Source organism: Megalops cyprinoides, chromosome 11 (genome assembly GCF_013368585.1).
Source record: "Megalops cyprinoides isolate fMegCyp1 chromosome 11, fMegCyp1.pri, whole genome shotgun sequence".
Classification (NCBI taxonomy): domain Eukaryota; kingdom Metazoa; phylum Chordata; class Actinopteri; order Elopiformes; family Megalopidae; genus Megalops; species Megalops cyprinoides.
The window spans coordinates 32,945,667-32,968,541 of record NC_050593.1 but is presented as its reverse complement, the minus strand read 5'-3'; the positions used below and the strand labels follow the sequence as shown (position 1 = coordinate 32,968,541).

General features: G+C 38.8%; 1 long non-coding RNA gene across 1 annotated transcript; it reads left to right on the top strand.

The window, feature by feature from the left end:
* The first annotated feature begins 6,234 nt into the window (after positions 1-6,234).
* On the top strand, positions 6,235-22,151 carry LOC118785362. Its single transcript, XR_005005289.1, has 3 exons — positions 6,235-6,569; positions 11,031-11,097; positions 22,117-22,151. It is a non-coding gene; the product is annotated as an uncharacterized LOC118785362 (long non-coding RNA).
* The last annotated feature ends 724 nt before the right edge of the window (positions 22,152-22,875 follow it).

Sequence of the window (22,875 nt, the reverse complement as noted above, 5' to 3'; positions counted from 1 at the left end):
GGGAAATGTAACATCCTCAAAGCTTAGCTGTTGATACGGATAGCGGAAGTGGAGAATTTGCCAGTATCGGAGATGATGTTTGCTGCTGTTCTCTGGTGCCTTCACCAGGTAACATTATAGGTCATAGATGAAGTATAGCCTTGTTACTGTGATCCTGCTCATCACATTTTAGACCAGGTTTACAAAGGAATTTGGACAATGCGGACATGTTAGGGAGCTTATGAAGTTGTATTTTGAAATCAGTGCGCGATATTATGTTTTCCGTTCTGTTTATTTTACCACAAAATTACAGTAATTTCTCCGTATTCTATTTTGAACATAATGTTTGGAGAATGTCAATTTTTATCAGATATAAATATTTTCATTCCAGGGTAGATTCCAGTACCTCTTGTTCTATTTCTTCTTCTTTCTCTTCTCTAGCTGCCTAGTGGTGGATTGAACTGTCTGCCAGCATTGAAACTATGCAGTCTCCTATTGCCTGTATGACTCTACATAAGACACCCCTGTAAGCAGCACCTCCCTATGTGCCCCACTGTTAAATGTCTTCCTGTTTGTGTGATTATGTTTTTGTATTCAGTGATGACCTTAAATTCACATTGATCATATATCTACCTTTGCCCCCAAATCATTTTATTTACTCCTATCAGGTTTTACTCTTTGACATGCCTTTAATTTCAGCTACGGTAAATCTTTTCATGTTAATTGAATTTAACATTGCTAAATGAATTGTATGAATTGTGAATTGTAACATTTTTGTATAATAACAATATAGTGGAGTTTTTTTTCCACTCATGATGGTAATGTGCACCTCTGTTATTGTATTACATGAATTGCTGTCCCCATCAACCAAGAAGCTGCTGTTTCCTCTTTCAATTGTATTGCCATTTGAAATGGTTTATTTTTAAAATGTAGGACACAACTCAAAGAAAGGGTAAGGTATTGCTCTAGTGTAGTTCCAGAACCAAGACTCTCAATGTTTAGGTATTCTGTTAAATGCAGAGGCAATATGACTCGTTCACACATTAAATGATTTTGAACATTGTGGAGTGAGTGGATCCAAAATATCTTCATTAGAACACACATTAATTGGCCCAATAATTTAAAGACTTTTTTCACAGCAGTTTTTAATGAAATTATCTTTACAAACCGTTGCAGAGGCTGAGGCAGAAAGCCATTTGAGCAAATTGAACTGCTCAAATTCTGGGGAGGGGTCTTTTGTGTGTGATTTTTTTTTTCTTCTGTTGAAATAGTGCAGGGCCTAATTGACAGACCCTATTTTACTGATCTTGGTAAAACCAGATCTATATTCCACCAATGCACTCCTCACTCCTGTATTAATCCTGCTAATGTTTTTCCCTTTTTTTACCACAGATGATAATGCATGCTTTGATTTATTATATCTGAAGACGTCTGAAACTGGGGGAAAGGCCATTGTATTTGCTAATGAACAAATTCAGCCTTTGCTAAAATGTTTGAATCTTCCTAATACATTGTGCATCTAGTCGTAGCTGGAAAATAATTTTAATGAGAGCAAGCCGTTTAGAGAGACAATCACCCAGTCTGCACCAGGATTAGTGTACAATTTCCATTGCAGGCAGGAGTGTTGTCAACCATTGTTCCAAATGGTGCAGACTGGTGACTGATAAGACACATTGTGTGTGGATTTAATTAAATGATGTCCGAATATTTGTATTTCCCAAGGTGAAAGTAGTAATTTATGAATACACTCTCCAGCTAGAACATTTGCTGACATTAGATATATAAATTTCTTAATAAAGATGCATTTTAGATTTTATCCTGAGGCATCTGTTTGGCAGAAGAGGCAGCAGGATCTGACTGCAAAATGAGTGGTGTCTCATTTTCTAAAGAAATACATTATGTGAGTATGACTTGTGTCCCCATTTTCTGGCCACTGATGACTCTGTTTCCCAGAAAAAGGGTCCACCAAAGTCAGTGTGTTTGTGTGTCACGCAGGCGAGTCACTGCCTTGATGTCACCAGAGTTTGTCATCACGTTGCACTGACATTGCTATATCTGTGAGCATCACACCATGAATCTAACCAGCTATATCATATTCGACCTTCAGATTCTCTGCCTGCAATCCAGTAGCAGGCAGTGTGACAGACGACTAAAGAGCCCACGTTACCAAACCTGGCCAGGACAGGCAAGAATCTCATCTTCAACCCCCCCTTGACCTACCTTCAGTGGATTGCCTTGTGCTGCAGTCAAAGGTTAATACATTCTTCATTGTCAATTAATTCCCACGGGACTCGTGTGATCAAATAGCTCCTAAGCGTCAAATCCTGAAGTAATATTACAGATAGCTATAAATGCCATTACTCTTATTGCAATGCTTTTGTAAATCTGATGGATAGCGCTGATCCTAGCATTGTCTCGTTGCTGAACATGGAACATGTTACAACCTCAATGACATCTATAACAATATGAAAGATTCAGGAATATGATTTTTTAAAGATATCTGCTCAAATTCAAATTATTACTGTTGTAGATTGTGCATGATTAGTTGTGATGATAACCAATATTTACAATGATATTTTAAAAAGGGGGGGGGGGGGGGGGGGGGTGAGGGTGTTTAACATGAAATATCCAGCCCCCTAACCCTCTCAGTTTTAATCAAGATCTATGAAATAAGTGATCATGGAGTGCTATTTAGCGACCATGGTCATGTTTCCAGACAGGAATTAGCATATAATCAATATCAAATTATTAAAAGGCACCCATTGTTTGATTGTGTTAAATTTTGTGGTGGCCTTTTGTTTTAAGATCTGCCAGCAACGTGCAGTAAAAAAGCCGAACTATTTCAGACATCTGAACATGTTTCACGCAGGTTGAGGCATTGAGAACACAAGAAACTGTCAGCATGACAACCACTTCCAGCAGCTAGCATTCTGTAACTTTGATCCATAATCAAGATCACAACACTTTCATTTCCTTTCAAATATATTAAGAATTAATGTGCATGCATAAATCATGCAATAATTTAGAGGGCATTTTTTATTTATAAATACAAATAGCAACGCTGACAGAGAAACAAACAGTTTGAATGCTTAACAAATATATTCCTCACAGTGGTAGCCATGTATTCGTTTTACGACAAGTCTACAATTGCCACAGCATTCAAATGATTTGAATAATTTGTAGAAAATGACAGTAATATATTCACAGCCTACAGTTTTCTAATAATAGGGTCATTATTTGTAATTTCAGAGGTTATTTAAAACACTGAAACAACCACTCGGCTTAATTTGTTTTTAATTCAATACAGGTTAATAACATAACATTAGGAGACCATTGTCTTTATTACAGTTATTAGCTACTTACTTAAAGCTTTTTCAGAGAAGCATAGCATGAAGAACTCTGAATTCAATTATGGGGAATAAAAAAACCTTAGGCCACTTTTACTGTGAAGACACTGTTTGCAGCTCTGAGAGAAATTTGTGTCATTGAAATTAAATGCTTTTGTGGCGCTGGAAGGTTCTTGTTTTTAATGGAATTACAGAGTGTGCAATGAGTGTGGTGTACTGAGATGATTAAAATCTGTATTCCCCAAATGTGTCAGGCAAAAAATCAATAACTGCAAGCACAGCTCCTTCGCCTGATGGGTATCCTAGGCTTGCCATGAACTAATAGAAAAATAATAATTAAAACCAAATCACCAACATTAATTTGTTTTCCATCAGTCTCGGGAGAGATCATCTTTACTAGTTCTTTTGGTAGCTCATTATACTTTCTAATCAAGACTCTTTAAAAATCCCTTTAAAAGAGACAGGCTGCGTGCCCTTCCCCCCAATGCGCTTGCATTGCAGTCATTGTACTAGCACTTATTATGTTACAAATGACCGAGGTAAGGTTGACATTCTCATTGCATGGAAAAAGGCCCAGCCTGCTAAGCTTCCTCTAATGAAGCAGCGCTGAGCACTCCCCCAATGTGTTATTACTAATGAAGATTCTCCGATGCAATAAGAAAAAAAAAAAAACACAGCATCCAGCCACTGCTGTGACAAATATGTCGAATAATTTTCCCTCTCCTGCCATTTCTGTTTGCCCAGTGAAGCTTGTTCCTGCCCCCTTCTGAAAGCAATGTCTTATTCTCCGATCTGACCCCCATCTCCTCACTTTAAAAGAGGCGGAAGGAAAAAAAAAATCAATGAACACACAAGTGAACAAGCATATAAACCTGTTTTAAATTCCAAAAGCTGAACAAGGATTTTTCCTCTCCTCTTTAATTCTGCAGTGACTTTATTTCGAAATTACGCTATCCAATTACCTATAGTATGTGTGCAATTTGGTTTGGAGAGAACAACAGTTTATTGCAATTAAAGAGCAATTGCTTTCTTAAACATCGAACTGATTAGGAGGGGATTTTCAATGTTTTGGTAAGTAAGAAATTAAGATAATGTCCTCAGACCTTAAGATCTTATTGAAAGTATCACATTAAACAATTCCAACTAATAGTCTGGTAAGTAAGCTGTTAATTACATTTCCTTTCATTTGGTAGGCTAACAAATGACCCTCTGGATCAAATTTGTTTTGTTTCTTTTTCTTGTAAACGGGTGAACTAAATCATGCCCCCCCCCCCCCCCCCCCCCAGGTCTTGCACTTAGTTGATCGATTTAGACATCAGCTGACACACCAATCCCACAATTCCAGCCATTTTCACTGTGATATTTCACTGCGTGCTGCACCCACCATCCGCTGCTTGGTCCGAGTGCAACTTTGCAGCTCTGCCTGTCTTCATGCTTTCTGCCGGTGATTGTTCAGCATGTTGCTCTCTTGTTGTTTGTTGTTTGAATGCAATGATCTGCACCCCCGTCTCAACCCAGACTGGGTCACAGGGTCCCCACTCAGCCTGTTGCCGATTGTTCTCGCAGAGAGAGGAAAAAAACACACAATTAGGCACAGATGGTAGTCTTGCCTATCTGCAGTGGGCTTGCCGTTAGATAAAGGAGAATTCTAGAGTTTTTTTTTTTTAATTCTCTCAAATTGTACAAGTGTAATTCAATTGGAAGATCAATGAGTCGCCAACTCAAAGTAAATCTTCTGACTCTCTCTTCTCCTTTCCCCCTCCATTACAGAATATGGAAAGAGAGAAGGAAAAAAAGATTGAGGGTACATCTGTCTCTTCAGTACTAGAGGTTTATGGATGGTGTAAATACCTTGTTGGATTTAAGCATTATCACCCAGTCCACCAGTTTCATAGATTAAGAGGAAACACAGTCAGATTAACCTGTGTTATCTTTAATCTCAGCACTTCAAATCTACAGAAACAACTGCAATAATGGCAAATACAAATATTTCATATTGTATAATTTCCCTTTGACATACTTAATAGAATTATGCTTACTCTGTCCAATGGAACATTTTGCTGACAACGCACCACGTTTTCGTGTACAACCACCCTACGCAATGTATGTACAGTGTAAAAATGACCAAAGTAGAGTGATCCAGTCATGACGTTTATACCGAAAAGTCACATGTTAACGTAAAAAAAAAAAAAAAAAACCTGCAGTACATATGAACATCCTTCATTAAACAGCCCATTAGACTAACCCATTAAATCTAAACCCACCCTCTGGTCTACTCCTACTTCTCACCAGCCAAATGCTGTGTTGTTGGTGCCCCTCTTATTGTTCCATTGTATTTCTGTTGCAAATTCGCTGCCAGACAGTTGGATATCAATAAACGTCATTTCCACCATCTTTATCAATTATATTTCAACGATGTGTTTGCATCTATTTTGAAGACAGATCTTGGACTAGTTTTTAAAATTATTACTATTATTTCTGGCGTCACATGAATACATTGCTCCTAATCAATTCATTAATTGAGAAAATAAAGACCTAGCTGTTAGGCTACTGTCGAAGAACGCATATCAGTGTGCTGGCCTTGAGAGCAAATACATCACATTGATTTTTTAAGATCATTAATATAATTGTGTCCGTGACGTATTTTTAATAATAGTGTAATATGAAACCATCTTACCATTGCATTTGTAGTATTTTCCGTTAACAGTACCTACCACGTTTTATGCTTTACAGTTTTGAACAATGCACGCACTTACTAACTTGATCAGTGCAGATAGGTGAAAACATCCTATAATCGAGAAAGCCTGCGAACGTTAAGATGATGTTGCTAGCTAACACGATATCGGTCTGCGTTCAAAGTACAAAAAAGCGAGTCAGATAAATTGCACACATTCAGAACGTATCGATCGGTCACTTGCCGTTGTGTGTAATATTTTAGTATCGCCGTTTATTAGTCGTAAATATAACTTTTCATTAGACGGCTCGCAAGCTGACGTCACTTTTGTTCCTTGAAGTGAAGCGGAATAAACCTTGAGAAAGAGTCTCCTTCAATCTGCTGTTAGTAACTAACACACACACTCACTCACACCGAGACTCAATTACTGCCCAATTCCCTTCTTTATCATCTCTTGCTACCGGCCTCCAACAACAACGCCAAATCGAGAAGGAAAAAAAGAAATATTACTTGAAATAATACTTGAAGCTGAGTCGAGCGGGGAAATACGTAGAAGTGTCCCAACTAAGGTAAGTTTTGATTTGGGCATGTTAGCTAGCTGTGTATCATAAGGCGTTTCAGTTATTTCTTTGGAGATTCAGCGCTATGTATATTTCTTTGGCTAGATAGCAAGCTAGCTAAGGCAGTTTATTTTCTTGAGCTCCTTAGCGTGTACTGCAAGGTTGATACAAACTTGTCAAAACGATAACACGGTCGTAAACGTGTCGATAGCCCTACGGATCTTATTATTGTAGCACAGAATTAAATGATTAACTTCCATATTTTAAGGAAATCGGTCCTGTTGTGTCGCTTTTGATCAGGCTGGTTAAGACTTGGGGGGTTAGAGAGTCAGGACGAATCCTCGTCTTTGTGTCCTCACTCCGTGCGGTTAAACTGTTCTTTTAAAAAACTGTTTCAAATCATATGTTCAGAATGTAAACAATTTAGCGATCGGTCGCGATTCCCGGCTGTTTGTCGGTTTATTTGTGTATGGGTGCTTTTGTTTTAGATTAAAATGTGTTAAAACAACGACACGGAGTCAGTGGGAAGGTAAGGGAGCTGAGTACCTTTGGTCTGTTTAGCTAATATGTCTGTCTTAGAAATGATGGGAAAAATCTAACACAGCTCCTCACGAGCAAACATTACTAAACCACAAATTACATATTATATATTAAATCGTTTGGTCAGGGTCGTAGATGTGCTTTTAAGACCATTTTTTTCGTATTGTGAAGGAAATCCCCTCTCTTTAGAGAGAAGTCCGCTGTTTGAGTTGCAGGCTTTCTGTTTCTCTTATCTTTTGTGTTGCTTCCCTGTAAAGAGAAGCAGCTGCAGCCCGGCTGAGTTGTTGAAATTTATCCCTTTGTGTATATTACAATATCCTCCATTTTTCTGCCCTCTAAACAACAAGCCTCTCGCCATCTTGGGTAATTGTAATTTCTTGATGTTTTTACTTTTTCAAGAAACGAATCCATGCTCGCAAAGACTGAAAGTTATGAAATGTTTCAAGGGGAGACGATGACGTCATGTGAAGTTTAAGTAAAATTTATTCTTGAGAGCATTTGTATTACATTTTATGAACTTTGTCATGCCAGACTATCAGTTGGCATTATAGGTGAATAATACCTGATGAATTTAACTGAAAAGGCGAGATATTGAGAAATACGTGGGTATGATTAACATTATTATTTTATCGGGTGACAGGTGGGGGAGCGACACCCCAAAAGCATGTAGCTAGCTGTTCTGTGATTATCTAGCACTAGGAATTCAAATTGTGGTGTTTTTAAGTAGAACTTGCAAAAAACGACATTTTAATTAATCAATTCTTTCTGATAAGATAACATTAATGAATTATAGTATTCGGTGTTAGGATCATTTCATATCTGAACTTGTGGAGGTAAACGTGTTGAGCGGCTCTTTTTTTAAATTAAACTAATTTAAACATTCTTTTAATATTTTAAGCTTCATGTTTGCGGAGAGTATGCAGTATGTTTATGGGTAGATGTATTAACAGTAGCAGTAAATATTAATGCCATTGATGATGTAATTGTCAAATAAAGAAAAATATGTAATAAGGATATTATTGAAATAGAATGTGTGCTCTCTTTTGATGGATCATATGCTATGAGGGATTAGGGAAGTATATTTTTAAATTTAAAAGAAAAACTGATTTTAAAAATCCTTAACCTTTTAGCAAAGCATCTTGCACTAGTCCATCACAGGATATGCAAGAGTCGAGAATTTTTCCTCTGTGTCACCTATGAACAATATCCACATTTCATAAAAAGGTCACTTGGTAAAGTTAATGAGGTGTGGGAGTCTTGTGAGACCTGATATTCAGTTATGCAGTCGGATGGAAAAAATATGTGTGTATGTTTGTGTGTATTTGTGGACCTCCTTCTGTGTTCTATTTTTTTTTTTTTACATCTAGGAGAGCAGGCTTGTTTGTAATAACACATTTAAGAGACATATTTCTTACACAGCCTCTGATGGATTTTAGGGAATCCTGAGGCAAAAGCCTTTTATAGTGTTTCCTCCCTCCACTCTGGTCTGGTCTAGACAGGGATGTAAGAATCACCATTATTTCAATAGCATGGATCCATGTGATTGTGTGCTGACTGGAAGAGGAAAAAAACCATCTGAACTCCTGCACAAAATGACGGCTGTGTTTGAACTATGGATAAGGGGCAGGGAACACCCGCTACAAGTGCTCCCTTGCCTACGCATGGTTTATGACCATAAAATATCGGAAGGTTGACATGGTTTTTTGTTAAGTCTTTATTTAGGCGGACACATTTTGGTCAAGGCTGAATTGTTGTGCTGTGTTCATTGTAAGGCTTTATTTCAAGGTTACAGGTTTTTTTTATAATGTATGTGTTTTAGCTCAACTGAGACATAGTTTAAGTCAAAGAAGGGCAAGCTCTGTTTATTGTTTTCCAAGCTTTTTAAACCCCTGACATTGTGGCTCATAGGATCCCTGACATGGGTGGGAAAGTAATGTCATGGTAGTTTGCAGTAAAACCCATATTTAGGTAATGGGTCTGGACAGGGACCTTCCATTGAGTGTTTCTTTTTCCAGTGGTATGTCCTGTAGAATGTTCCACATAACAATAATATCTCCTTTTCCTCAAATTGGTTTTACCAATGACTGCTTTGCCTATTGATATTAAAGTTAATAGTTAACCTGAATATAATTCCCTGATGGTTTGTGGGTCATTTTTATTGACATCCCTGCAGTCTTTCAAAACACAACAGTTAAGGAAGCATTTGTACGTTCTTTTCAACTGAAGCTGCATCATGGCCAAATCTTGCTTGAGTTTATATATATGTACAAAGAGGGCCTTACCTTTTTCATTTCCAGTCTTAGTATGGGTCAGGGTGACTGCTGTTATGTAAAATACTAATGATCAAGGCTTCACAGGAGTTAGTTGGTGTCAAAAATGTCAACTATAATGAAAAGCCGTACAGCCCCCCGCAAACAAGTGGTTGTGGAAATCATCGGTTTATTTGATGAATCTTGTGTAACACGCACCCACACGCTCATACGTACAGTAGTCTGTTTTTATTCCGCAGAAAGCGAGGCGTAAATAGTCTTGTTGTTTTAGCAGAGTGCCTCTGATGGAGGTGCTAATCGCTCTACCCCCCATTTCTTTGTTTGGATATTTAATGGAAAGCTGTAATGTAAAGGAGCAGATGTTTTGCTAATGCATCCTGATGTGCAGCTTTCCTTTTGGGAGTCTGTTCCTCTTCTTTTTGACGCTTTGACTTGACAGCTGCTGGATTTCACAGAGCCACCAAGATGCCATTAACGCTATCAATAAATGTAATTTAGAACACCCTCCCCTTGTTTTTAACTGCTTTTACAAATGTCTGTGGTTGCTCTGTTGTAGTGCAGTTGAAGTCATTGAAGATGTCCTTTAATATACTTGTGTGTTGTTACCTTATCACAGTGGACAGAGAACGTATCTGTCAGAGCTCGTTTCTGATACTGTTTTTAAGAGGAAGGCGTACAGTACCTTCTCAAGCAAATTGAAATCAGAAATTACTGCATGCTAAGCCAAGAATAGTCTCATAAAATGTAGGCTTGCCTTAATAGAGTATTTCCTTTTTTGTGGGGATTGTGAAAACAATGTCCTTACAGGAAGTCGAGTGTTATCTTCAGCAGATACAAAAAAGACTTCCACATTGCTTGTATTCAGGAAATAAAGATGAGCACGTTAAGTCCTATTTGCATGTCTACCAAAGTTGCACCAAACGGCTGCCATTGACTAAGCTGATTATAAGAAATTAGGGTTTAGAAACCTTGTGTCTAGGGTTGCTGAAACTGATGAAACTCAGACAGCTTTTGTATAGACAATCCCATATGTATGGGTTGCCATGTTTAATCCACACCATTCAATTTGGGGATACAATAGACAAAAATCTGCATCTTTTATGTGTTAATAAACTTAAAATATAATGTTGTAACCTTTGAACTGGATATTTTTAAAATGCACAGAAAATTTGCTAATACCTCCAAAAAGGTTGAAATACTTAGTTTTTTCATCCTTTGATCATTTATGTAATCCTATAATGAAAACATTAAACATATTGAACTATTAATGTGATACATTAGATAAGGCAATTTTAGCCATGTTTTCACTGATCTGCCTTAGCTGTAGGTGAGCTATAGCTGTCCGTGAGTTAGTGGTGTTTCCACACACATTTGAGAGGTCCCACAGTATGTTCAGTAACCTCACATATGATAATAGGTTGGCTTGGAGCCAAGGCAAGGTAGCCTGAAGTAGGCATGTTTATCCTGTAAAATACCATGGACAGGTTTTTGTTTTAAATGCTTTCTGATAATGTAATAAGGCATATGGGTTTGTTCACATACAGTTCATTATGATTTATACAAGAAATTAAACAAACAATTTACCTGCAGAATTTAACTCCAGATCTACATGTAATCAGGATAATTTACTGAAACCTTTGCTTTGGTCTCTCCAAAACAGGAATAAAAAGCACAAGCATCGGGACTTGGTCCTCCACGAAAGGATAACTGGCAACTGCACAAAACTGGTAAGTTACTTTCATTTATTTGCAATGTAAAGTGTTATAGGCCACATTTGGCCGTACCTGAAATTTTGCCATAAAATGGTACTGGGTTATGTAGCCTTTCAGCACTAGGTGAAACTCCCCCAGTTGAAATGTAGATTGCCATACAGATTGGCATTAGATTGGCTAAATTCAGGTATGGTTTGTTAGTGTAAACCAGGCTCCTGCAATCAGTTGTACAATTCTGTCAGTACAAGTTCAATTAGTGAAGTGGTCTCTTCCATATTGATTTCACTGACATTTTGTCATCTGTACTTGAGCCAAATTGTACTAGTCAGGTTAAAAAAGATGGACATATTTTTTAAATCAGTCAATCAAATTTTATTTGTTGTAGCACGTTTTTACAGTCGACTCACAAAGCTCTGTATATGTAGCATAGTGAATTTTCCAGAGGGAACAAAAAAAAAACAGAAATCCCAGGCCAATTGGGAATACTCACTTTGCTGTCCCAGAAATGCCAAAGAGTAACTTTAGCAGTCGCTTGCCTACATGCCAGTTATTAGCATTTTACATGGACTTTGCGCAAGCATGTGACCTCCATATTGGAATGTGAGTTCTGTTTGTTTTGCAGTTGACTACCATACACACTGTAAAGGTGTTCTTAAAAAGGCATGTAGGGTGAAACCTACCAAACTTGGTCTTGCACTGTTTTTCTTTTCTCCCTAAATCCACTACCCCTACACCTAACATTGTCTGAGAAAGAGTTTCACAAATTTTAGTCTAACCATGTATCAGTGAGCATCCTAAAGGGCTAACATTGACCACTTACTGACTTAATCGATTCTTCTTAGTGATGTTCATTTGAACTGCTTCTAGGTCTGCATGTGTACAGTATTTACTTAATTGAGTTACTTCATCTGTTCACTTGCCCGGGAGATAGCTAACTTTGGAGATCAATTGATAATGCAAAAGGTATCTGCTAGCTACTGAACCAGCTAAGAGATTAGCTACTGGTACAATTGAGCAAGATTTATAATATGACTTTGTCTGTCAAACGTAACTTTTTTTGTTAATAAAATGATGCATGGCTCCTTCGTTTACACGTATCTAACAGTTTAAAACAAATATCAGCGTTATCTAACGACAACAAACCTTTTACATGCTGGACCAGGAGGCAACAATGAAATTATACAGTCTGTTGTCTGAGTCTGTTGCTAACATTTAATTCCAACAAGGTCATGTGAAAAATGCACTTCTCTTCCTTGCACATTTCCACAGTTACATCCAAAGTGAGGCAGATGGCAGGGTAGGTGGCTAGCATTACTCAGGGTTTCATCAACTATAAAGGTCCTTGGGATAAAACTACTACCGGTAACATGAGCATACAATGAGTACACAAGGATACAATTCCTCACAAGTTAAGTAGGACTTTTCATTTGATAACCAGTCTTCTGTGAGAACACATCTGACCCACAACTGTCCTTTTTTGGGGTAGGAAAGTGATAAAGGTATTTTCTGCTGTGGGATTGCCCAACAAAGATGGTATTTTTGTGGAATTCAGTGTTCTTATGGATAATTTTGAATGCTGGCCTTTTTTTTTTTTTTGCAATTTGTACTAGACAATACGTTTTATTTCAGAATGTGTTATGATAAGCTGTTCTATTTTTGAGTACATGTGAATAAAATATATATGTAACAAGCTGTCAAGTAACACACATGATGAGATGACTGAGATCTTGCTTCTAGTAAACAACTTTGCTAAATTAGCTACCTCTCTTAGCCTTGTGCCTTGGGCCTGCCTTTTAAGCCATACTCACATACACGTGACTGATAAGTGAGTATAGTGCTTACCATGACAAATTCAGACCTGGTTGAATGCATATCCAATATTGTGCTCTCCAATCCAAACTTTAAAAAAAGCAGGAGCTCTATTGGAAATGCCAGTTTTCCACTCATTGTATTCAGATTCTCCCTTCTTTTCTCTACTTATTCTGCCATGCACATTTTAGACACATCAACCATCAGCCAAGCATACATCCTTCTCCATGGTGATTTGCATAGCATCCATTTTTACATGTCATTCATTTGTACTCATCATCTTGCTCTATCAGTTCAGGTAAAGTACCTTGCCTAAGGATACAACCAAAGGTCCCCCAGCTGGGAGTCAAACCTGCAACTTAGTTACCAACTCAGTCCTTTAAAGACTCTGCCACACTACTTCCTGTATCCACCCAAGTTCACTTTCGACCACATATGTATGTTTGAGTAAGGGCAAGTGGCAGTGCCATGTGTCAGCTAAGATGTAGCTGGGGTCAGTCTAGTGGAAACACCACTTTTCATTTGAGTATGTCCTTCATTTGGCAGTGAGCAAGCAATTAAAATTTAATACAAGTAGGCCCAAACAATGGGGATCTTGAATGATTCTCAGAATCTAAGATAAGCTCATTAACGAGAAATGTCTGATGTTTTCTGTACACAAACTGGATAAAAAAGCTTAAACGGGATAGGCTATTGTTTACTTTTTGAAGCATGTGCTATCTTTGAGATGGTCTCTCTAGAAACACATCTGGTACATAAATTGTTTGTTTGGGGCATTGATCTCATGTTCACGTGACTTTTTTTTCCCCTGGCAGTGTTCAGCTTTGCACTGGTAGGGATAGAATTGATTTGTCTTCGTAAATAGTTAATTGATAATAATGAACTATTGCCCACAGTCTAAGTGTAGCTCTATAATAAAGCATTACTCTCCTAAAGGCCCATCATTTGAATGGCTTCCGCCATAGAGAAAGTGAGATAAATTAGATTACAGTCCCAATGTGTTATGCATGCATCCAGTAACTGCCAATGAATCAACTAATAACCAGATAGAAGGTCACTGAATTTCCCTCATATTCATGCAGCACTTAACGTCCTTGAGAATTGTCTCTGAATAAAGGGAACAGTGAAATGTTGCTACAGATGACAAACTTGTAGACTTGGTTATTTAACATTATGAAAAATAGCTGTGTCGCATTTGAATGCTTTAAATATCACTGTGTTGGTTTTCAAGGATGGAATAATATTGGCTCAAGGTTACACAAATACTGCTGGAAACAGCACTTTCAAATGCTGTCAGCCCTCAGTGGTCTGATGAATAACAGTTATTTTTAACAATTATTATTATCCTAAATTTTATTCGGTGAAGCTTTTGTCTTTTGCTATGTTGGTAATTGACCGCACTCTCACTCTGACCTCACGATTATTAGAAATTCTGCCTCTGTTCATTAACACAACGGAATATTGAATATATTCTGGTGTCAATAAAAGTGTATTGATTATGATGAATTTATAAGTAAGTCTTAGTCTTAATCTGCCAACGCTATCTTACTGTGGTATATTTTTACAGTAGACAATGTATCTGCTTTAGATCCATACCAAAAGATGATGAAAGTAGTGGAAAATAGTAATTCGTTAATAATCAAATCACCCCTCAGAAGCTGGTGGTTAATAGCTTGTTACTGACTAACAGGCTTCTCACTATTTATGTCTTGTTTAGATAATTTTGGTGATGTATCTTATCTGATGTAATTTATTCATGAATTCTCAGAGTTTTCTTTAGGTGTCGGGGTGAAAAAATAACCTTAGATATGGCATTGTTTTGAATGTTTGTGGTATGTTTGAAAGGGAAACCAATCTTGGTAGTTCAGCGCTTAACGTATCAGTCAAAATATAACCAGTTTAAGACTGGTGCCATTACGTGCGACTCAGATTTTTCTTGTTTTTGTTTTCATCTGTCTCCATTTCCTGGTGAGAGACGAGAAGTGTGTGTGTGGGGGGGTGGGGGGGGGGTGGGCTTGTGTGTTGGAGCTGTTGAAACAGAACAAACCTGACCCATCAGTAATTACGGCCAGCCTGATTGTGGCCTGGCAATAATTGTGTTTTCAACCATTTTTTTTTTATTCTCTCCCCTTCTGGTTCTTCTCTTTTCCACAAGCGTGCACCCATTAATCAAAGACGCTGAACTCCTGCTGAGGGCCAAGAGGTTCATCAAATTGGCAGCCGGTTCACTGTATAGACCGCGGCCGAGGCTGTTAACGCGCACACATAAATAAATCTGAGGTCTTTGTATGCAAACCCTGGAGGTTAATACTGTATAATTCAATGTCCTCTCTTTCTTATGATTGATGTTTTTAAACATTTTAAAGCTTGACGTGAATCCTTTAGTAGGTCAGGGTTGACGCGCCGTGATGGAGTGACAAGGAGAAGTATGAGGGCGGTGGTGTAGCCTAATAGGAATATGTTTGAGAGATTACACATGTGTATGTACATATACATATATATATATACACACACATATATATATATATATATACATATATATACACACACACACACACACATCCTCTTCTCAATCTGTTTTTTTTTCCCTTCTGGAGCAAGAGTGCTCCAACGATTCAAGTCTCCTGCTGTGATAATGGGACTGATGTTTGAAATGCCAATAGTTTGGCCTATATGCTTTTCCTGCTTACCGCTATTTGTATCCTTGACCAAAATAACCGCGCTCGCCGCGTGCTGAGGCTGCTGGGTTCTCAGAGCTGAAATCATATTGGGACGCGGCTGTGACATGAATTGGTTGCATATTCATAATTCAGGGACAGCTGGTTGCAGGGAGAAGCGCCGATTCTCGGTGGCCATTATAAACTATTCCGCTCACACAGCTGAGATTGTGCTTCTGCAGGCCCCTTTTATTTATTGATCTTCCTGCATTTAAAATCTGGTCACTGCTGCCACAAAGCCTTTTCATTTTAGCTGTGCTAGCAGCCTACTGCAGCCCCCAATTTTAAATATTTAATTTCAACTGAATGCTGTGCGAAATGACAAGGAAGGAGGGGGGGGGGGGGGAGAAGAGTGAATCCGTCCTTCAAAGAATGTGTGTGGGTCAGCAAAAGCCGCAAATCTGACGCATCACGTTTTGTTTATTTAAACCATGCAGCTCACATGTGTCTCAGTGGGCAGGAATCAGAGAGAAAGGTAAGATTTTGCCATGTGAAGGGGAACGCCCATGCACTGCTGATAGCTGTCAGCAGCTGTTTGTCTTTAAGACAGATGTGATTTGTGCTTCTGAAGAGAGGTCTGATGCCACTCTAAACCCATAAGCTAAATGGATTTCTTTTTCACAGAATGTTAAACTAAAGCAAGAGTTGAAAACCTTTTCTTTTTTTCCCTGAATCAAAAGCACTCCACATTTCCATGATGGGAGTTGTTTGTGAAATGAGAGAATCCTAGGAGTATCCTGAGATAAAGTTTGAGGGGGTTGAATGCAGTTCTTTTTCTTTACAGGAAAATAATGCACTGAAATGCAAACAAATTACCTGCGTTTTTCGTTGAATTCTATTTTGTTAGAATGAGAATATTCTTTACGTATTACCTGTTTATTACCTTACCATAGCTGCACATTTCGTTGGATTATTATTATTCTATCAAGTCTTAGCCCCTTTTAGCAGTATGGTTTGGGAAGGATCTGTATCTTGTGTGTGTGTGTGTGTGTATGTGTGTGTGTGGTGGGGGGGGGGGGGGGGGGGGGTGGATGGAGTGGATGCTCCATGATCTTTGTAGTTCTGATGTTTTAAAATCAGCCTGTAGATCTGAGAGTTGACACAATATCTTGTAATGGAGATTATGGAATTATCTGAATATAGGACGTGTAGTACCGTTTCAGACAAGCTTGTTACCTGTTCCCTCTGTTAAAGTGTGACTTTATGAATGGTCCTGTTAAAGCAGATGCTGAGTCTTTTCATTGCCATGAAGAGAACATCAGAAAAAAGTGCTTTTAGGAACTATAAACTAAAGCTCAGGATTCTTGGAGGAAATGACGGTTTTTGCATGATTTCATTGTAACCGGTTTATTTACAATAAAATAAAATAAACAGTATTCACTCCTTTAAAATTACACACTTAAAAAAGATAGTAAAATCAGTTCATATGCACAAGCTCATAAATTGACACAATTATGTTTATCTGATATACAGCTATACAATGTCATGTCATGTAGTATAGCTACATTTCAACAGTTTTCCCTGTGAAAAGTGTCCATTAATTAATTAATTAATTTTGATGTTTACCGTTTTAAAATGTTGTGAATGAAAAACCATCAGAGAACGAATCAAGGTAACCTTCAGCCACTAACTTATGTTCATATAGTTAAATTGGCTTGTATGTTGTCATAACATGTCAAGAACACTTTTGTCAAAATATTTTACTTGATTATTTGAGATAATTATGTATGTGTAACTGCTTGAGATGTGTATCACTTACATAATGCTTTAGACATGTAGTGTGCACTTAACTGATGTATTTTATTTTCATTCAGAAGTAAGGGTCTTAGGGTCTTATATATGAAGTGTTATATTATTGAAGTTATTCTGGGGAATAATGTCAGCTTCTGTTGACTTCCCTATGTGGGTGAATGTATGGCTAATATTATTTGTTGTTTATTTGAGACCAAAGAGTGGATCCATTAGTGTTTGAGCTATGATGACAGTTGAACAACATTGGTAAGGCTGTGTGAGGAAGTGTGAACCAAATGAAAATTTTAAGCAGCAGGTTTGGCAGACAGAATGGTTGTTCACTGAATTCGCCAGGGAATGATGAAATTTGGTAATACATCACAGCTGTTAGAGGATGTAAAATGCTGGAGTAGAGAAACATTGCTTAGCATTGCCATCTTTCATATCTCATTTATCCTGGGGAGGGACTCCATCACAGGACGTTTAAGGAAGTATTTTAGTGATTCTTACACGATTGTTTTTTTTTTTTGCTAATCTCGATAATTCATGGATCCATGATGATATATGACAAACCAAACACCAAAGCATTGATTTAACACACACACACACACACACACACACACACACACACACACACTCACACTCACACTCACACTCACACATTCACACACACACAGTGTATGGTTTTCTCTTAAGGCCTTTTTCTTTAAATGATGACATGGAAAGACAGCTGTAACATGAGAAGGCCCTGCCTAAGGAGAAGTTCAAAGAGCTATGGGGGGGAAAGACTTTTATCTGAGGCTGGGGGGGGAGTGACCTTTTTTGTTTCCATTGCATGAAACACACAGCATAAAAGAAAATAACTTCCCCCCCAATTAATGTCCTCTCCACAAAATGGCAGCGTGTGGAGCGTAAACTGTGTTCTTTGCGCTTTTGCTCAGGTTGCTATTGATGTGTGAGCACTGCATGGATAGAAATATCCACAGCTCCTCCAGGCTACAGCAAATCCTCTGTGAGAGCTCCCCCGTGTAATCCAAATATTTAGAGCTAATTTGAGCATGCAGCAGAAGCAACGGTGTCTTTTAGGAAGCTACACATTTTTCCTCGCAACGTTCAGTGCTCCGGGATATGAAAGAACCGAATCGCTTGCTGAACGCGTCTCAGGATTCCACAAGTGGATTTGATAGGATTTGGACCGTATACCGACTCGGTGATTGAGATTCATAATGGGATTCCCATAATGGGAACTCCAAACATATATCCTTCCCTCTGTGTATTGCTGTCAAGAGTTAAGATACAGTGATAATGTGCGTTTTAAAAAGACGTAATTGAAGAGTTGCACATTTGCCGTACTTAATAATTACTACTTTAAGGAATAACTCGCTGAGAGGAAGCTGTGTGAGAAACATTGTTTTCACTGTGTGAAAGCCATAACAGTGTTGTTGGCTGGTGTTTTGACCTTCATGTGGTACTAAAACTCCAAGGCCTTTTTAGTTACAGAGGTTCACAGCTTTGTCCACTGGCGCGTCTGTGAGATATTGTGAACCTTAGTCAGAAGACCAGTGTCCTTGGCATTTTTAGGCTGTGGAGAGTTGTTACGGTGCACTACTTTTCCAGCAGTCTTCATAGTGTAAAATATGAAGATTCACGGGCCTTTTTGAATAATGTCGTCTTTTTGACCTTATTATCTCTCTTAGCCTGCTCTTCTCTGCATTTCCATGTCATAAGTCTTTAGAAATGTCTCATGCCAGAGGTAGCCACACACCAGGAAGACTGAGTGCGCTGCATCAAAGTATGTTGTAGGTAAATCCGGGGTAAGTTGTAGCCTAATTAAATTTATATCCCAGGACGGGCTGTGCCAAATTAAACCAACAAGTCTTGGGTTACAAATGTATGCGGTAATTGTGAGTTTGTGCTGCAGAACTGAAAGTAGATATAGCTGCAGCCGTAAAACGAAATGATCACTCACTGTGATATCCTGTAGAGATGTGAAAGATAGGTTAACTGTCCAGCTGGGAGGGAAAGATGGCTCTGGGGTGCATTCTTAAATTTTTTGTAAAATACAAACTGCTAGTTTTGGTTTTCATTGTTAATTATGAGAAGGATAATTATACTGATCATTTAATGATGTTCTGCTAAGCTATGCTTTGCCAAATAGAATACATCGAGGAATGTGTTGCATAGAGAAAAGAATAATAGGATATTAGTTGTGCAGAAAACATTTCCACAAAGACAAATGAATAATGAATAATTGACTAGAAGCATTTGTAATATATGGAGATATTCTCCAGGAAGTACTCATTTTTGGGATACAATTGAAATACAAATTTTGGACAATGGAAACCAATGGAATTTTCATTATATTATAATATTATAATGAGAATGACTATACTGTGTTGATATTTGTTTGTGGTTTCAAGGCCTAGATTCAGAACGCCTTACATTAACTCGATTTCATGGTGTCTGGGTCAGAAGCTTTTTTTTGTGTGTGTGTTTTTTTCTTTTTGCGTTCTTCTCAGACATTTTCCTCATCTGTTCTTCATTTCCATTACATTTAAGTGGTAAAGAAAAACATACGGAATAACTCGATTTTTGCCAAGTGAAAACGATTTTAGCCCCTTTATTTTTCGACAGAATTTCCACGAGTTGTTGAACAGTGTTGCGTGATGCTTTGTCTGAAGGGCCCTCTTTGACGTTTCAGCTCCCTTAATCGGAGGGAGAAAGTGTCTTTGGCCTGTAGAAGCCTTCTGTTTTGTCAAAAGATGATTATGAACAGATCTATTACCCAGCCGAGGCAGGAGGCACGTTTCTCCAATTAGCGTGTGAATGATACCCATCCTTAAAGCCGATGAAGACGGAGACGCTCCTCAGATGCTATTAATTGGCCCGGAGCCATTTTGGGAGAAGCATTTCAACGGTTTGAGAAATGGCATACAGCAGGCATCATGAGACTGCGGTAACAGACGTGAGGCTCCTTTCTGCTGAACTGTACAGTCAAATGCGTTCCTCTCTTATATCTGCTCAGGACTTGAGGCAGATGTAAATATAAAAACGACAGTTGCGCTGTTCTTTTTGCCACACAAGCAGGACTGAAACTGGACTTATTCTAGGGTTGCTGCGTGCATTTACAATTTTAGAACATCTCACCAGAGGTCACTTCCTCAGTTTTCCGTGGAGGATAAACTAACAATAAAACTGACCTGAATGTAGCTTGTAAATGAGAATTAAAATAAAGCGGGGAAGAATCGGCACGGTCAGGGACGTGACAAAGCGTCTCATTGTGTACACGTATGACGATAAGATGAATCACAGGTATTTAGGGATCAGTTTCCTGAAAGCGATTGTGTGACGATTCTTTGAGGGCTAAATTGTCAAGACTTGCCTGTTTGTTCTGAAGGCTGCAGAAAGAGAGAGAGAGAGCGAGAGAGGAAAAAAACATCTGCGGTCCATCAAAGTTGTGCACTCTTTTAAGTGCTAAAAGCTGGCCTTGCTGAAGGAGGACATGTAGAAAAACGCTTCCTGTTTGCCATTTTAGCTTGAACACTGTATCTTTTAAATCCACAGCTGTTGGCTTTTCCAGTGGTGGAATGTAGTACATCCTATCCAGACAGTATACAGTACTTAATGCTCCTATTAGCCTTTCTCCAAAACACAGAAAAACTGATTTGGTACGGAAATGTGTCCAACATCTTTTACAGCTTTCAGCGAACAACCTCAACCTCAACTTCGCTGACCTTTTTTTTTTTTTTTTTTGGTGGAAGACAAACTCCCAGGCCAGCAATCTGTAATCAGCGGACAAGTGTTTAAAATGATAGCGGTAGTAATTGTCATTACATTGCTGTTGTCATTAGCATCGGCGCTGTTGTTATTGTTGCGGTAATTATGTGTCGTAACGCAGGCCCGAGTAATGTGTGTTTCCCTTGGCTCGGCGCGATGCCGCAGTTGTCCTGTAGATAGATGGCCTGGACACAGGGACTTTGAGCCGTAAATCACAGAGTGACACCAGAGCTGAACGCCGCCGCCACCCTCGGTCCCCGCGCATTCCAAACGAAACGAACCCAGATGGAAATGTTTAATGAAAATAATACAAACTTGCTGGCTCGCCAGAAATGTTTGGCGTGCTTATGCAAGCGCCGTTGTTTCCCGGCGATAAAATCTGGGAGGACGATACGTGCGTCGGTGGAGATGGGGGGTGGGGTGGTGGAGGTTTTGTGGAGAAGCTGAGGGATGAGGTGTCTCAGCGTTGGGCTCGGGATCAATGTGACATGACTCCTCATCGCAGCTTGGAAGTCTAGACAGCCTGGCACATTCGCGCCACGCAGTGAAAAATTCTGTTGCCGTTGCCGATGCGCTTCTCGAAGGCTTCTGACAGAAAAATGTTGGCTGTGAGAAAAACGAGGAAAAGGGTTTTGTCTTTGAGAGTTAACACCTTGCGTGGTTTGGAAAAATGTCAGCATCATTAGGCCTAATTTTTGCCTTTGATGCCAACAGGTTTAGCAAGGGGAAAAACACTGTGTGTGTGTGTGTGTGTGTGTGTGTGGGACAGGTGGTTGTATTGCAAACATCATGTTTGACAGAGACACCTTGTTCCGTTTGATCTTTGTCAGCATTGTTGCTGTTGGGTTTGCCAGTCAGTGCTGGAAATGAATGTCTGTTCACCCTCAGGGTCTAAACAGTACCAAATTGGCCATTTAATACCATTTTAATTTTTTGTGCAGGTTTCAGTGAGGAATAAATCAAATAAATCAATTAACCTGCCTCTTGTCTTTTGTTTCAGTTTGCCGAGCAGTGATGTCACAGAGCTGAATACACTCTTGAGCGGTAAGTGTTTGGTCACATTGACTGCCTTTCAATCTGTCGCTAATGTTTACAATTTGCTGCTGCTGTTCGAAACCGTTGTTGTGATTTCTCGTTGCGGCAATTGCAGTTTTGACATCGTCTGTCATCAGTCTGAACAGAAATGCTTGTGTTTGTTTCTGCATTGAAACCAGAACCTGAAGGGAGAACATTCAGGTTCAGGAAATAAACCGTTCAGCTTTCAATAGAAGGAGATCTTGGGAGAAAGGGTCTTTTTTTCCAATTAAACATAACAAGTTCTCCTTCATGACATCAGATTGTGCAACATCAAACAAAAGTCATCTCCTTCAGTTTTCAGTGTGTGATTCTGTGATATTAGAACCAGTACGTCCTCTCACCTACAGATTTCATGTCAGTGTTGCAAGAAGATATTAATGGACAAAAATGAAACGTCGCCTTTTCTCTTAATTTTCACAGCAGTGAATATTTGGAAGTAAGTTATTGCCCACCGAAGTGGGGTAATTGGTGCCCCCCTTGGTTTTGAGGCTGAAAGAGACCCGTTTTGCATACAGTGGCTTTGAACACTGTTTGCATGGGTGACTCGGTAAATTGTGGTCCCCCCTCTGTCAATTTCAGAAGGACCCTTTAAACACTGGATCTGCTCTATCAGAGGCTCTGATTTACAGTTTGATTCCTCCTTCTATTAATACCACATGGCTTGAGCCGCGCTTGTCAGAAC